General features: G+C 35.7%; 1 protein-coding gene across 3 annotated transcripts in view; it reads right to left on the reverse strand.

Annotated features, from left to right (window-relative positions):
• Positions 1–7,916: 7,916 nt before the first annotated feature.
• Positions 7,917–16,644, reverse strand: part of SLC35F5 (solute carrier family 35 member F5) — a 40,728-nt gene continuing 32,000 nt past the window's right edge. For all 3 annotated transcript variants that reach the window (XM_069780859.1, XM_069780861.1, XM_069780860.1), the window contains exon 17: positions 7,917–15,845. The gene's annotated coding sequence lies outside the window, so the exon portion shown is untranslated. The remainder of the gene's footprint in view (positions 15,846–16,644) is intronic.

Raw genomic sequence — 16,644 nt, forward strand, 5'->3', positions numbered from 1 at the left:
TTAAGAGTAAATAATGATGCCAGTGTACGCAACTGATTCTTAGAAGAATGCTCTGCAGACAGAAGAGTTAAAATAGTAGCAAGTACCTACCTACTTTACAAAAGGATCGAGACTAGTGACATAAGAACCAGTTCCTACAGCAAAACCAACAATATTAATAACGGTAAAGGGCAGTCTCCCCTTCTGCTCTCCTGGCATATTGTGTTAAGCCACATCCAAAAATTTATAACAAGCCTGTAGCCATGAAACTACTAAACCCAAGAAGCTATGCATTTCAGTTACTACATTAGCAATAATATAATTACTGTAACATGAATATAATTAATAAAAAACTATTTATTTGAAATAATATTAAAAGACACCGCTCCAAGTACAGTACAGAGAAGAACTGAGGGAGTAATTAAGATAGAAATGGAAGGATAAAATTTCAAACTCTGTTACTTTTGGGGGTGTGGGCAACAAAGAAAACACAGTAAGTTAAAGAATTAACTCAAGTGATCCACGTTGCCTCATGCAATCGTCAAGGAGGAAGACAAATCTCTGCTCCTCCTCCTACTCTCACTTTGCTCTAACAATGAGCCCCAGGTATATCTCCCTCTTCCAGTCATATAAATTTTAATTTGCTACCAAAAAAAAAAATCTACAGAAAAGTTACAAAATCAAATTAACAGAAAATAAGTACCATAATGGCCACATTTGGAGGCAGTTACTTACCCACTGTAGGGCTTAACTGTGGATTATCCTTTAAAACTGGCTTTTTTAATTGATGTAAATTAGCACAGCTCCATTCAAATAAATGGGGCCATGCCTTTTTGTCCCAGTTGATGATCCAGCCTGTAATGTGGAAGAAGTGGGATTGTGTTCACCTGAACAGAGACTCAGTGGGAAGCCTGTGAGCTCAAAGTTGTAAGTCACTGTTCACAGCAAGCAGAGTTTCACACCACACCTGCTGAGATGTTTCAGCTATTCTGAATTCTCCAAAAGTCCACTTTGTCTGCAAAAGAAAGTGAAAAAACCCTCCCAATACAGCAGCAAATTAAGAAGGGGGGAGGGACACCCTATTTTTAAAGCCCATAAAGTGCAGAGAAATCTCAGCTCGGTAGGAAGGTGAATATGTGGGCGAGGGGTAATTTTTGAGATACATCTTCAGAGAACTACAATTTACATGTAAGTAATTATCCCTTTAGTAAAAGACACACATTTCAGACTCCCCCAACTTCTGGAAGCTAGACTATCTCCGAGGAGCAAGTTCGTGCATACAAAGATGGGGGAGAAGAAAAACACAGTAGGTTTGTGGGACTACCTGTTTGTGATTAAAAAACAGACAAAACCCACACCAGGGTACCACTGTAATCAGTCCATTTACCAGCAGAGGAATTTCTCCTACCTAACCTGAGCTTGGTGATTTGCAGAGTGCAGCAAAAGCATTTTTAGAGGCACATGAATAGGTTTAGAGGGAATAAGGTGGCTCAGAGGAAGCAAACATTCAGTCTCAATAGATTGTGGGTGGAGAGTGATGAAATATTATTGCTACCATGATGTTTTCAAAAGGTTTTTTACTATATGCAGATTTTTCCAAGACAGAAAAATAAATATGCAGACACCTCTTGGGTGTTTTAATACTGCAAGGTGCATCTGAGCTAAGGGGACGCTGACCATAAAAATTACTTCACTGCTTTAAAAAGGAATAGCTCATAGAATAATTAAACATGGAAAACACTGCGTCTAGACTGGGCCTGGTTTTGTCACATTCTCTGTGAGTTATCTCCTGGCTATGAAAGCAGCTAAGTAGGTGGGACTCATACCAGGATAAATCTGTTGTTGAGGTCCAACATTGCAACATTAAAGGCATAGCTGTGCAGAAGGGGATGCTGAGGTGACTCTCCAGAATGAGACATATCTCTGCACGTAGATAAACCTAAAATCAAAAGTGCCGTGTTCAACACAGTCCAACTGGTATTACAGCATTTGGCTAACTCCAGAACCTGAAGGTCAGGCTCTGCTTTACTGCACTTTGATGGGGACTGCTGCTCAGCATACCATGGAGTGCCTTGACTTCATCTAAACATTGCACTATGACCTGTTCAGTTCCTGTGCATTTGATGTAAATGTTATGTCCTCTCCATATATTGATATCTCCAGGGATCACCTCATCAAAGTCAAATTAATCTACAGAGATGTCCTGTATGAAGGAGCTTTCAGACTTGGGCTCGATCTGATCCATCTCTTCCAGCTTCAGGAGTTACTGATAACTACCTTAAGAGGCAGAATTAGAGATAGGCAGATGGAGAGGACTTGCACAGCCTTCACTTTGCATTTGTGCCACCCTATTTACCTCTCTCTCCTCCTTGGCTTATTCCTTTTCCTAGTCTCCTACAGATGTGTTTTTCTGGGAGCCTAGGTCAGTTCCTCAAGCACTGTGAACCTCAGCCGTAGTTTCTAACTTTTCTACATCTCCACTACTGTGGCTTTGCTACACTGGTCCCTTTGATACAGGCACAGCTTCTGTAGCAGCAGCAATCGAGATAAACTGGCATTTGTTACATTGAAGAAATAAGTCTTTTAGCTGTTTGGAGCAATCCCTACTCTCTTTTTAAACAGCTAAAAGACTTCCTTTAAAAATCTAACAAATAGTAGTTAATCTTCATTGGTGTCTCTCTAGCGGCATCTGTATTAAAGGTCCTGGCCCAGCACTGGCAATAGCACTGATCTATTAGTGTTGGCATCTCTAGTGAGGACTGATTAAGGACTTTGGGAAGTGGACTGACTGCCCAAGTAGCACAGGGCAGGCAGGGCAGGAGGAATTAGGGAGATTTAAGGGAATATGAGAGAAACATGGCAATGTTGCTGCGGGGCTTGGTCTGAAAGCTGTAGTTATTACTTCCTTAAGAACTGAGGCATTCTTAAGGAAGTACGAACTACAGCTTTCTGCCCAAGCCCCGCAGCAGCATTGCCAACAATTTGTTATCACATTTTTACCTCATAAAAACATAAAATTATAATCACTACCATAATTTTAGGAAGGGGAAAACCCAAACCACTGAAAGGTGAAGGGACTTTCCCAAGTATAATCAGTAATGATAGGGAAGGGGAAGAGGTAGTATTGTGTCCACTCTCAACATTCGAAGCATTGCAGAAAAGATCCAGTCCTTGGTACAGGTCACATTCAGAAGGAACACTATGGAGTCGACTGTAAGACGGCAGAATTTCTTTAGAGTCCATTTTGTGCTGAGTTTACACACAGCAACCTTTACCTCGAAACTATTGTCCTCTACTGGAAACAAAAGTAAACAAAAAGTACAATGTTCTCTAAATGTAGAATAGCAAGCTCCCAAATATTGTTATGCAAAACAAGAAGCTTTGTTAAGAGCTTTCTTGAAGATACACTTCAAGGCCAACATACACTTTCATATTCAAACAGTCTAGTATGTGAGGAGAAATATGCAAAGCCAGTATTCTCAACTCCTCTGTACTTGTGCCTCTTCATTATACTGCTAGGATACCTCTATTGCCAATTTTGCAAACAATTTAGAATTGAACAGTCTTTTTTTAAACCTGTGAGAGGAAAAAAAGAAAAAAGGGAAAAAGGAAGAATTTAAAGGTAGACATAAATGTGCCAGGTTTAGAAATCATCTGCAAAGGGAGGAGGTAGATTGGCAGGTATAATGGCAGACCAGAGCCAGAAAGCAAAGATGCATCATTAAATGCATTAACTAGATGTTTTGAGGAAATACTTTGGCAGAGAGCCAGTACAACATTAGTATTATTTTATGACAGACTCTATGTGTCACCAAACGTTTATATCAGTTAGACCCCTAAAAGCAAATTAGTGTTTTTTAAAATAATGAAACACTTCTACCATTTAAGTTCTTGGGTGTTTTGAAACTTTTAATCCATGAGAATTTGAAGCTTATTCATCCACTATTACCAGAACAGTTGAGATTCTCACAAAATTGTTCTGTCTTGAAGCTTTATCAAGAGCTCCACCTCTTACCCTACTCTCAAGTACAAAACAGACAAGGATAGAAATAATTTCAACTCACGCTGACTCCTTTTGCAAGAGCTCAGGTATACCTCATTTACTGGAAATTCATTATGCATCTTCCAGGCCCAAAGGGCTCTTCATTCCCTTACCATAGCTCTCCATCAGCTCCTGGCAGATGATCACTTTGTTCTTTTTCTTCTTTAGGTTAGGCTGGTCCTGACTGCCCCTTGGCATCTCAGAAAGGACACTGGCTTAGTCCATAACCATTTCCTTGAGAAAAATACTTCGGTAAGACTCTCTTTTACCCTATTCTAGAACATGTTATTCAGGAGCATCTCTTCCTACACTTGAAACTCACTATGGCCAACAAAGTCCTGTATGAACAGTAATGAATCCAACTTCATTTTTAAGCACTTCTTGCTTACAAGAATGAGCCACTTCAATTAAACAGCACCAGCTACTTAAGACATATTTCCATTCACTGGTGGCTGATCATATGCAAATTATGGGAAAAAGTCCCATGCAGAAGAGTGACAGATGGAGATAGAGCAGCTTCTACCCAACAGTGAAGAGGGGAGGCAGAAGTCAGTGTCAGCACTTTTGTCAAAATGTGTTTTTAACAAAAGACTTTTGTTAAATTACTAATACACTTCCATAATATTCTTTAAATATTTATACTATGAACTAATGATGTCCTCTCGATTAGTGAAAACAGTTTTCTGTACATTCCTTTGCGAGTAAGGAAATACATAAAAAGGCAAGGAGGACTTGGGGAAAGGTATGCACAAGATGAAACTCTATTCATCAGTGGTCCTTGCATCAGACTTCTTCCTCATCTCCCATTCCTCACATCACCACACACCCCATGGTCAGAAACCACCCTTGGGGCATTTCTTGCCTGTTGGCCTGCAACACCACCGCCACAAAAGCCATCTGCTTATAACCTGAATTTTTAAAAATTTTATTATTTTTTCCTTCCAATGGGATTTAAAAAAAAAAACCCAAAACAGATCTACTGGCACATGAGCTTCTTTCTAAATGGGAACACTGTTACAGATAAACAGAATGCGCCTTTATGTTTATGAAGCTTCCTTCGCACTGTGTAAATGCACACTTGCGGTGTAATCATCAGTTTTCCATCATCATTAGCAGCATGATCCTAGTAGTTAAATCAAAAAAGCCTAGTAAATGACAGAACACTGGAATGTTCCCACAAAGAAGAGCCTATTTAGATAATTAAGGAATCTTTATGGTATGAACATCTTCATGTCACAGCAAATTGTAACACTGTAGATAACACCACCAAAAGAAGTCCTGAAAGCCTGCAAACCCACAAATTAGAACTGGGTTTTCTTTTACATAAGCTTGCAGTAGGGGTTGAGAGCAGAGAAGGGAAAATGAGGGAAAGAAAGGAAGATGAGTTCACATTGAGATAATAAACCATTGTTTCTTTGGAAACCTTAAGCTTTGTCAAGTTTTTTTAAAATCAATATAAATGGGATATACTTGGGTTGCAACTATAAATAAAACCCAAGAATGTCTCCCACATACATACTATTGATAGAAGAAGAAAAAGTTTGAAAACAGGGTTTAAATCATCTTTCTCAGAAGCTTTAAACCTCACCTTCTAGCAAGTGACATTGAGCTTCTGGCAAGAGACAGTTTCATGTAGATGTGTCTCCTAAAACTGAGTAGTATACAGAGTAGAATAAGATAATATGCCAACAAATTACATCCTAGAGATTGAAAGCAATCTAGCTAGCCTGCACTAGCTTATCCCATTGTATACAGAAAGAACTAGGTGCCAAGATATCACAGAAAATAGTTTAGATCTTACTAGCCTAACAGAATAAAAATACATCGATCGATATTTTGGATAAGAAAAATAAAAAAACCCAACAAAAACGAAACAACCCCCCTCCAAACCAACAAAACAAACCACAAAACAACTTCTCATCTCAGTCATTTACCCAGTAGCTCCTGCGCTCTCAGGGCTAGTGAACAATGGCAAACCATTGCTGACTCCCAGCATTCCTTATGGGCCTCCACACATCTTTATCAAAGCTTCCACTGAAAAGCCTATTTCATATGGTTTTGCGACCACTTGCCCTGGCCATTTATGCAGGCAGTTGTCCACTTGGCATAACTCATGAAGTACTGATATAGCCTAAGAAACTGATACATTTTACGTTAAGTTTATGTTTTAAGGAAAGAACCTGCCAAAAATAGAAAATTATTCCACATTTTACATATCTCTATGACTTAAAATGGAGGGATCACACAATGACTGGGATTCTAGCCATCAGTTAGGACACTAGAAAGAAGAACAGGCATGTTATTGCCAAGTGGCCTTTGCAAGCATATAGAAATTTTTTAAGCCAAGTTGCTTCAAATTCTTAATTTGAGTTCCAGAATTTGTGTGGCTTGTCAGGGAACACTATGACATGAACTCCATGTTAATTAGTTAAAACATCACCACAAAACTGTAAGCACTGAAATGTACTATAGCCTTGACTAAATTTTACTACATTAAATGTCTCTCTAAGTTCTTTCCCAAGTAAGATAGAACAAAGGCCTTTCCACATTGCAAAAACAGGGGCACATATGATACTTTTCCGTTTGGTGTCAAGAGTAAATTCTTGCATAAGTGACAATTTCAGTGGATTTTTATGAACACTTTTTAGAGTAGAAATGTTTTTGAAAGCAGTTAAGCAAGCACGTTTCTTACAATTTATTAGTCTACTGTAAAAAAAAAAAAAAAAAAAGTCACAGGCCTATTATTCTTCGATTTTAATAGTTCTTCCCGGTCCTGGAACATTCACAAGACAGTGCGGTCACTGTAAGAGCAGCTTCAATGAAATAACTGTTTTGATTACATCATCCTTGTTCATTACAAATTTTCATATTAGACATTAGCACATAGCAGTGGCAGGTAAACCCATGGCTCTTCCCAGTGGATTTGTGTAGGTGAAGATGGCTTGGACAGGAATCCTCCCTGCCTTACACCCTCCCAAGTCCTCAGTTAAAATGCCATTTGTTTCATGCACACTCTTGCTTCTCCACATTGTGATTTATATTTGACAGGATGTCTTTATGCCTATGCTTATCATTTTTCTAAGAAACTCTGGTCTAAAACTTAAGATTCATCTACTTGCTACCTGCATTGTCAGTAACATTATATTGCATTTTTGCATATTTTAGATATGGCACAGCAAGTATCCCCTTGTTTTTGTGTAAAAACCTGCTTCTTGCTACAGCTGTGCAGCAACATTGATTATATCAGTAAACAGAATTCAGCTGTAGGTAATCCAGAAAACTCAGAAAAGCCTATGAGGAAAACACTTTTTCTAATTTTTCTGTTAAGCATTGAGGTAAATGTCTATCAGCCCCAAGAGATTTTTAATTATTAAAGACACTGAAAGTTCAGCTGCATGAAGGATGGTCAACATCTAGTTCTGGTTAACTCCAAGAATCAGGGATGATAAACAGATAAGTTAATTGTCTTTTTACTGCTAATATAATTTCTTACACTGGAGTTCAGGAATGCAATAGATAGATGGCTACTACAGTAGCTCCCCCTGCTGATGAAACAATCTTCTCGTATATTTTATAATTCATGTATTAGCAAGTAAAAATCACCTGCAGCCATGAAAATGGATTAAAAATTGGTATTTTACTACTTAAATTACCAGACCAATCTGAGAACAAATTATAACCTTTTGGCATCCTAGCTGACTTCCAGTAAAACGAGACATTCTGAGACTCACTTTTAAGGGTAGAAGAGGGGAATTAAGTGGGTCAATTCAAGACCTTTTTACCACTATGCTATTCTCCCATGGCAGCCCACCCTTAGTGACCATTCGTTTTTTCTTGATAGTATAAAATACATTAAGCATTAACCCCAACCAAATACTAATTCCTGTTAAGAAAATAAGATTTATAATCTTTATTGTTTACTTACATATAATAAATATAATACAGAACAAAAACATCACACCCATTGATTGTATTACACAGGCTGTTCATCAGAATACATTACATTTTCTTTTCATTAGCCCTTTTATAGGGTTTTGGTATTGGATCTTAAGAATTTCAGTTTATAAACCTATTAACACAAGAACACTCCTCCAATTTTCACCTTTACGCATGTTTCAAATTTTCATATATATATACTTCGTTAAAAATATATAAACATTGTTCAATATTTGCAATACAGGCCTTTAATTTCCATTCATTAAATCTCTATTAATATAGAGAATTTCAAAACAATTAATAGTTTAAATCTGATTTTAATTAAAAATACTTACTCTATATTTCTCATTTAACTGATCCCCCTCAGAAAATGAAGTGACAGGAGAAAGACACCCCAGGCAAAAGCCAATGTTCACTTTTAAAAAACAAAGGGTAAAAGTTCTGGTCCTTGCTTCACCTGTATAATTCTGGAATAATGGAGACACCAATTTGGTATAAGGAGGGAAGGAAGAAACTAGAAGCCAGAGTTTCTGAAGAGACATGCATCTTCATTTCAGATTTACTACTGCCATCCTGCTGTTTTCTTGGCTTAAAATCACTGCATCAAGCCATAATTATATGTTTTTCTCTGCATGAATATACTTATCATTAAATGGAAATTAGATAAAAATGCTACATTTCTTTTTTATCAAAAATAGAGCAAGGTTTAACACACTCTGAAATCAGGTATTTAAGTGCAAATGCAATACACATCAGCAATTCACGTTCTGGTCTCACTAAGGAAAATGGTTAAGATTATACATAAAGATGTTTCATAGAGGATACACCTGGAACTAGCTGTGCACTCAGAACATCTGAATTATCAGCAAACCATACAGACTTCATGCAAACAGTTTTCTTCACTTGAAAGTTCTTCAGTTAAAGTAGCTTCTGCTTTAAAAGTGTTATTCAGAATTCACTGAAATTTAGTACAAAATGTAATGCCAAAAAGACCATCAAAACTACTAACTATTGGTTTTGTGCATCTTTTAATGCACACAAGCTTTAGAAGCTTCACAAATCAATCTGTATAAACAACTAAGAAAAAATTTCATAAACCATTTTGTTTTACTAATACCCACTCCAAAGAGAACTTACACAAATTTTAAATCATTACAAGGACCCCTTCGGCTGTACAATGCTGAAGCTGTATCACATACATTATACTTCTCTAATTCCATTCAGATAACGCCAACTTGAACAAATGGCTAAGCTTTCAATATAGCTTTGTGTAAATATCCTCTCATGATTTTCAATTAATAGTGCATTTATTTGTAACTGGATTGTATGTGGGACTTTTTAACACTTCACAAAAAAAGCCCCTAAAAACCCCAAAACACAGAGAAGAAAACTCCTTAGTATGTAGTCTCCAAATATAATTTTTTCCCAGTTTTTTTTTTTTCTTACAATCACAGGGCTTAATTTAAGCATTCAGCTTCAATATGAAATGATTATTTAAAATACCTACATTCTATATTGAATCAAGATCAACCAGAGAGAGATCAATCCAATACTTTATTGCCTAAGCAATTCCTATGTATAATTGGGCTATGTAAGAAATTACCCTGATGATTTTACAGCTGATCCTATATGCTGCCCGGTAAGACTGTTTATTTTCAATTAAGTTTTATTTTTTAATTTTTTTTTTCTTCTCCAATAGGAAAGGGATACTATTTCCCTGGAAAGCTCCTGCTGCTCCCCTAGCTAGAGGAAGAAGGTGGCGATTCTAAAAATATTTTAGAAATTACTCATTCTGGTAGAGAAACTAGTTTAATTGGCATGCAAAAGGTCAGATTTAGGTAGAAGAGAAGCATCACTTCTAACACAGACAACTGGGCTGGCAACATCAGTAATATATTGAAGGATATCTCTAATGAAAACACAGTAATTTGCATATTATAAAATTAGTTCTATGCTAAATGGCTAATTCCCCTCAGCTTGACAGATGTGGGGTTTTGTTTGGTTTTGTTTGGTTGGTTTTTTTAAAAAACTGTTGAAAAACTTCAGGAACATATGTAAAGAACTATAGAAACACCCCTGAATTATTATTTCTGAGGCTGTTCCAGTATCCAGTCATATTTCTTCTGTGGAACATACACAAAATTTGTGCACCTTCCCTGACAAAACAGTCAAAAGTTCATTAAAAAATAAAAATAAAATTGGATGCAACTTTATGAACCGAGATGCACTTAAAGAACTCTGCACTTGTAGAACTAAACAGCAGCTTTCTACAAAAATCCTCAGAGAAAAAGTCTTTTATACTTTTAAAAAGTAGGAACTGAAAACTAGATTAAATTCTGGATGTGTTCCACATCACAGTAGGCATTCCAGAAAAAGTCTGGTTAACTACTAATACCAGATGTAATGATGCAGAACTTTACCTTGGAGGAGAGTGAGAACACAGATAACTAAGCAGAGTCACATTTATATATTAATGTTAGATTTCTAACAATACAGAGAACTGGGACAGTCAAAATATTATTATAATAGCTTACCTAGAGAGGAAATGCCCTGTTGCATTCTTTGCAAAGTGAATGTAAATGGAAATGTCAAATCAGAAATCATCAAGAGGAAGTTGATCCTCAAGGCTATGATGACTATGATCACATATTCTCACTATTGACAAAAAATTCTCCTACAAGTATACAACTAAGTGAAGTGGTTAACATTTCTTATACTGCTGATTTTAAAGAAAATTCATGTAGCAAGACAAATTCGCCTTCTAAATAATTAAGCTGCATGCTGCCTATAGGGAAATATTTTTGTGACTAGTTACAATAGTATGTTTACCATTTTTACCAGCACTAAAATCCCTCAAATTTATATTACTGAAGTCTTAAAGCAAACCACTCCAAATGTATGCTGCAGACAGAAATACTGCAAAGGCATAAAGGTCAACCTGACTGTGGAGTTTATTTTCAATAAAGTTTTACTTTATTAATGCTGTCTATGACTCCCATGGGCTTTGGATCAAATCCCAGTCTAGCCAAAGTAACTTTACTGGAAGAACAAACAAAAATCCCCAAAGTGAACAGACTTTGTAAAAATTTAATTATATAAATGAATATATATATATATATGTTAGAAGATTTATACCGGTACTCTACTCCAGAATCAGATTATGTATTACTATAGCATTGCCTAACCCTGAAATTTAATGTCACTGTCATGCTGTAAGTGCAGCTTTGAAATCAGCAGTGCAACTATTAATTTATATAGCGCACAGTACAATTAAGTAGATAAAAACATACATAACTTGCAGCATCAGTTTAGAATGGATGTTTGTCCAAAAAGTAAAAAAGTGTTGGGCAGAGTGTATTTTATTGACACCTTTAAATGCTGTTAACATTCTCATCATGATTTACCTGACAAGTCTAAGGAAGTTCAACATGAAAGTTACGTGATGTGAAATGTTTGAAGTGAAACCTTAAAATATTTGTAACAATTTTAAATGCAGGAGTTAGTTATCAGCTCTCACAACACATGGTATCATCCGTATTTCCCTGAGAAATCATGCCTTGCAATAATCATGTACAACAAAATAAAGCATTAATGCAATCTTGGATTAGATAGGAAAAAAAAAAAATCATGCATAACAACTGTTTATGAGCCAACACTTAAATGCTACTGCAGTTATAACTATTAAATTGCAGACACTACATAAGACATAACAGAAATGGTAACTAACTCGAAACTTAACCCAAATAAAGAAAACTGATTAAAAGTACCATCCTATAGTTAGCCATATAACTCAATGTTGTGATATTAACATTAGTTTCTGTTTCTTGATTTTTGAGTATGCCACTTCTTCATTTACAAACATACAAACATTCTGCCTCACTGAAGCCTATTTTCATAAGAAATATGAAAGCGTGTCCATAAACTCAACCTATGTCTAAAATTTAACTTGTTTTCCCCCTCCTCTGATAGCTTGGTTTAGCTCAGTAACTTCATTTCCCTAAGACAGGAGGATCTTTTAGTAGGCAATAGGAATGATAACATTCAACACAGAGAGAGATGGAACCAAGAATTACAAAGAAATTGTTTTGCCACCTTATTTAAAGCAATCATAGTTGTGAATAGCAGTACCTAGGCACAATGGGGATTGTGAAAGAGAATGACAATTACAACACCACACACCAAGAAAAGTAATTTGCAGACTCTCCTATTTTTGCTAGTACATTACAAGGAGGTATGCAATGCGTATACCAGCATACCAGGTCAAGTATCACATGCAGCACCATGGTTTGTCACTCCTACAATACCATTACTTAACACCGTATTTCTGCAAAATACTTCAGCATTTGCAACACCACAGTGAGATAACCAAGCAGTGCCTTAGCTTCTGAGTTTCAGTGTGTGGTCCACTTTAGCCCAACTCCATGACAAGCCAAATCAGTCACATACTACAGCCCCCACCCCTTTACATGCATTTCCACAGGCAAAAAGCCAACAAGCAAGATGCAGTGCACACTGGGCAACAGAAACATCGGGCCCTCAGTGTCTTCAGTGGCATTCATGTACCCCATGCTTTCTAAGTAATTGCTGAGTACTGATGTTGCATGTATTTCAGTCCTTTGCTGAATCAGTGTCACATCTACAGCAGCCCCTTGTAGTGAACACATTTTCACCACAACTGAAACCTAACAGAAAAGTAGCCAGAAAAACTGAAATCCATTTTTCCCTTTGCTCTGGAGTACAGTACACAGTACATCAAACTACGCAAGACTCACCAAAACCCTGAAGGCGAAGGCATGCTACACGGCATTTGGCAAATTATCATCATTTCCTCCATATATAAAACCCAAACAGCTCCAAAACCTCAATCACATACAGAAGAAATTGTTGGTTGTCTTATAGGATTACAGTAATTAGTTCAACTGTTTGAGAGAGCAACACATGTAGTATTAATTTTCCATTTTGTAGGCATGGGAAATCACTGTTCCTTAAGCATCTAATGGCATTCAAAGAAATGCTTGAGATAAAAATTCCGTTATTTTTTTCAAAGTTTATGTGCTTCCTACAAGAAATAAGTTGAAATAAAGGCATTCCTAAATTGAAACAGTAAGAGCAATGACAATTTATGCTAGCACACAGAGGTAAAGCATTTATGAGAGAGCTCCTTCACATTCCAGTTGTGTCATGAGGAAGAAAAACCCAGCATGTCTCCATTACGTCAGAGGTACCTGAGAATCAAAGCTAAATCTCTTGTGCATTTACCAAGCACCCATTAGAGAGCTACGCAATTTACATTTCAAATTAGATAATATATTTATAAAACATTATTGTACTAAAAAAATCACACGACTTCATAGAAAAAGCTCATCACATTCTATTAAATGCAGGAACAATGTTACATGTCATAGCTTCTGTAATTAAAACTGTAACACATTTCTTGTAACTACAGAGGCAGCAATGTTTAAAAATCCTTTCAGAAAGGACAGTTTGCTTATTCTTTAACAAACTGTAATTTAATGCAAAAAGACTGCTCAAGCTACCTAGTGTCATGAGACTAAAATATTTCATATTTAAAAAAAAAAAATTAACACATTTTTTTAAAAACAAAAACAGTGGTAAGGCCCTAACTTTGAGTTTACCAAACAAAAACATTGTTCAACATTCCTGGGGTCAGAGACAGAAGAATATTCTCCTAGTACCTGGGGACTATGATGATCTTTTGCTTCAAGCCATGAACATAAGGGCAAATATGAATAGCAATTGCCCATTATACATTACAGCTGCAATTCTATCAGTATGACCAATTTCAAAAGACAGTATTAGAATATTTCACTAAAAATACTGTAACTGCCCATCCGAAAGCATACTCAGTATTCCCAGGCTTAGTCTGCTCGTGCCACAAGTCTCAACTGATTCAAATTTCTAGTTAATGCCGGTATTATATATTCGGTATGATCTCACTGAAACATATCATTAATTGAAAACAGACATTAGCTTTTTATTGCCAGTAGGCTTTAACATTACTTCTTGGAAAAAAAGTTGAAGCTAACATCCTCTAATTTGTCATAATTTAGAAGAAAGAAAAAACAAAAATCCTTAAAAACCAACTAAGGAAACTCCACTTCCCAAAAAATCCCTGAAAATTCTACCGAAGTCAAACGTAAAATTAGTTCTACATACTGGATTTTCAACCCCTCTACTTGTGGGGTTTTGGAATTGAAATGTGAAGTTTCTTAAAATGCCTACATAAATTTAATAAACTTTTTGTTTGTTTTGGGTTTGTGGTGTTTTTGTTTTTTTTAAATTCCTATTTCAGGTGTCCAAAGAAGGACTTACTATCTCATCTTAAAGAGATGCCTCAGATCACTGAAACTTGTAGTGTAATCCAGTATTAAAAACTGGAAGGAAAAATTTGAGAAAGGTGCAATATTTGACCAGAATAGCCCCCAGGTTCATTTTTTTTTCCTTCTCTACTTACAGATTTTTACATGAAATTCTAGCTGCTGGCTCATCAATCCTTCTAAATGTATAGCTAAGCACGTTGCTTTCCTGCATTCCCTCTCATCTAATAGCTGTATCACCAAACTACCAAAATTTCTTTTGGAAGGATCATTACTGAGTGTCAAAACATGAAAAGGCATTTGTGTTATGTCATCCTTCTGTATTTTTGTGGAAGGATTATTATTAATAAACTTGTTACGTGGAAAAGAATACTGTTGGCCGAAAATCCATCCTACATTTATTATTTAAAAAAAAAATCCATCAAAAGCCAAAATTAACTTTAATATAAGTGTCTTATAGGCTAGAAGTTGGAAAATGGCACTGACTGATTTCAAATATTCCTGAATATAATTATTCATAACTTTTCAGAATCACATAGGACAGAAGCACTGCACTGAAAGGAAGATACAAGTTATACAGAAAATGATCAATTTTAGGATAAATTTATTAATGCCACTGGAAAAAAAAAAATCAATGCAAACACCTTTATCTTTCAGACTGTTTAGCAGATTACTGTAGTGCCAACCCATTGACTGAAAACTTTCACAATTAATTTGATCTCTTTTATAACTTGGCAGCTATACATGTGAAAACTTTCAAATTTAGTTTTCCATGTGAGATAACTGGGAATAAGAATGGGTTACAGAATCAGTCTGTTTAAAACAAATATTGATTTTGAGAATGTACACTCGAATGTACTGTAATTAGAAATATTTTGCCATCCACTAAAATTTTAAACATTCCAGATTGTTAGGTAACAAAAGATTTTTAAACATCAGCACCCATTACAAGGCTTCTCAAAATGGCATAAGACAATATATATGTAGTGTTCTAGGACCATACAAAGATCCTGCCTCAATAATTACAAGAATGTACTTAATAAATTATTTTTCAATTTTCTTCTATTAATATGCAAATAGTTTATACAACATAAAAAAGTTAACTTGTACCTATTACAGGTAACATATCTATTTAGCTTTTCATCTGAAAGCCTGTAAGACTTGATGACCTGCAACTTATTTACATAACTCATTTGGAAGTATTTTTTAAAAATAATATTTTCCAGCATTTAACAAAATTGTGAGTTCAAAAAAGAAAGAAATCACTTAACAGCATTTGTTTTGTTGATTTTGTCAAGTAACTTCACAAGCTCAGTGTTATAAGGCAGGTTGGTTGCTCAGATGGGCTAAGACTCCCTATGGTGATAGGCATGTAGTAAATTTGTTCATTTATAAAACCAGATGAAAGCAAGAAAGAGGAAAAGTTTAGAGTTTCAAAAGAACTGAAACTTCTTATTTCTACTACAAATTCAGAATAGGCACTGAAACATGATTCCTTAGGGACTTTTCCAGAAGATTGTCTCTTCGCTGGGCATTATTCCATTTTTAAACTAAGAAGAAAAAAAAAAAAATTATCAGGGCTACATAATTAAAGATTACAAAAAAGGAATCGCCATATGTATTGTTTCCATCTTATTAATAAAGGAAATAACTTGTGTCTCTTAAGCTTAAGACATCACAATTACTGTTTTGTTTAGAATATTTTTAATTTCATTATTAGATTTAGGCAACATTAGGAAATAAAAATATACTTCTCATCATGTAATTCTGCATGCATTATTTGAAAACTAAGCCCTGAAGCATAGGGCTAAGAAAGTCCTAAACTATGTCTATCTTTATGCTCCAAGATAGTATCAACAAACCATGTAATCTTCCTGTTAGATGTTTGTGTAACCTCCTCTTAGAGAGGGATATTTTGCAAACAGCCTAGCTATTCTACTCTAGTTTCCCTATCCTTACCATGAGAAATACTTTCCCTAATATTTAATGCAACTTAATGTAATTCTTGTCAACCACAAACACAAGGACTCCTTCCCATTTTCTAGACCCATAATGATAAAGTCTGGTCATGTCCTCTACTTCCTTAAACGGTCGATGTTTTTCATGAACTGCAGTAGCCCAAACTAAGACTTCAGCAGCATTGAAAAGAGTGAAATAATTACTTCAGATCTCTTCCACACATATCATACGTACCAAGAAGTTGTATGCCTCTTCTGGTTTATTGACTTATGTCCAATTTTTTATGAACGTTGTAATAGTCCTAAGTAAAAAACTACTCTACTTTTCAAAACCACTAACCAAGAACTGTATCAAGGTGAGAATAATGCTTGGTAATGAATAATAATAATT

The sequence above is a fragment of the Haliaeetus albicilla genome, chromosome 4 (genome assembly GCF_947461875.1).
Source record: "Haliaeetus albicilla chromosome 4, bHalAlb1.1, whole genome shotgun sequence".
Taxonomy (NCBI): Eukaryota; Metazoa; Chordata; class Aves; order Accipitriformes; family Accipitridae; genus Haliaeetus; species Haliaeetus albicilla.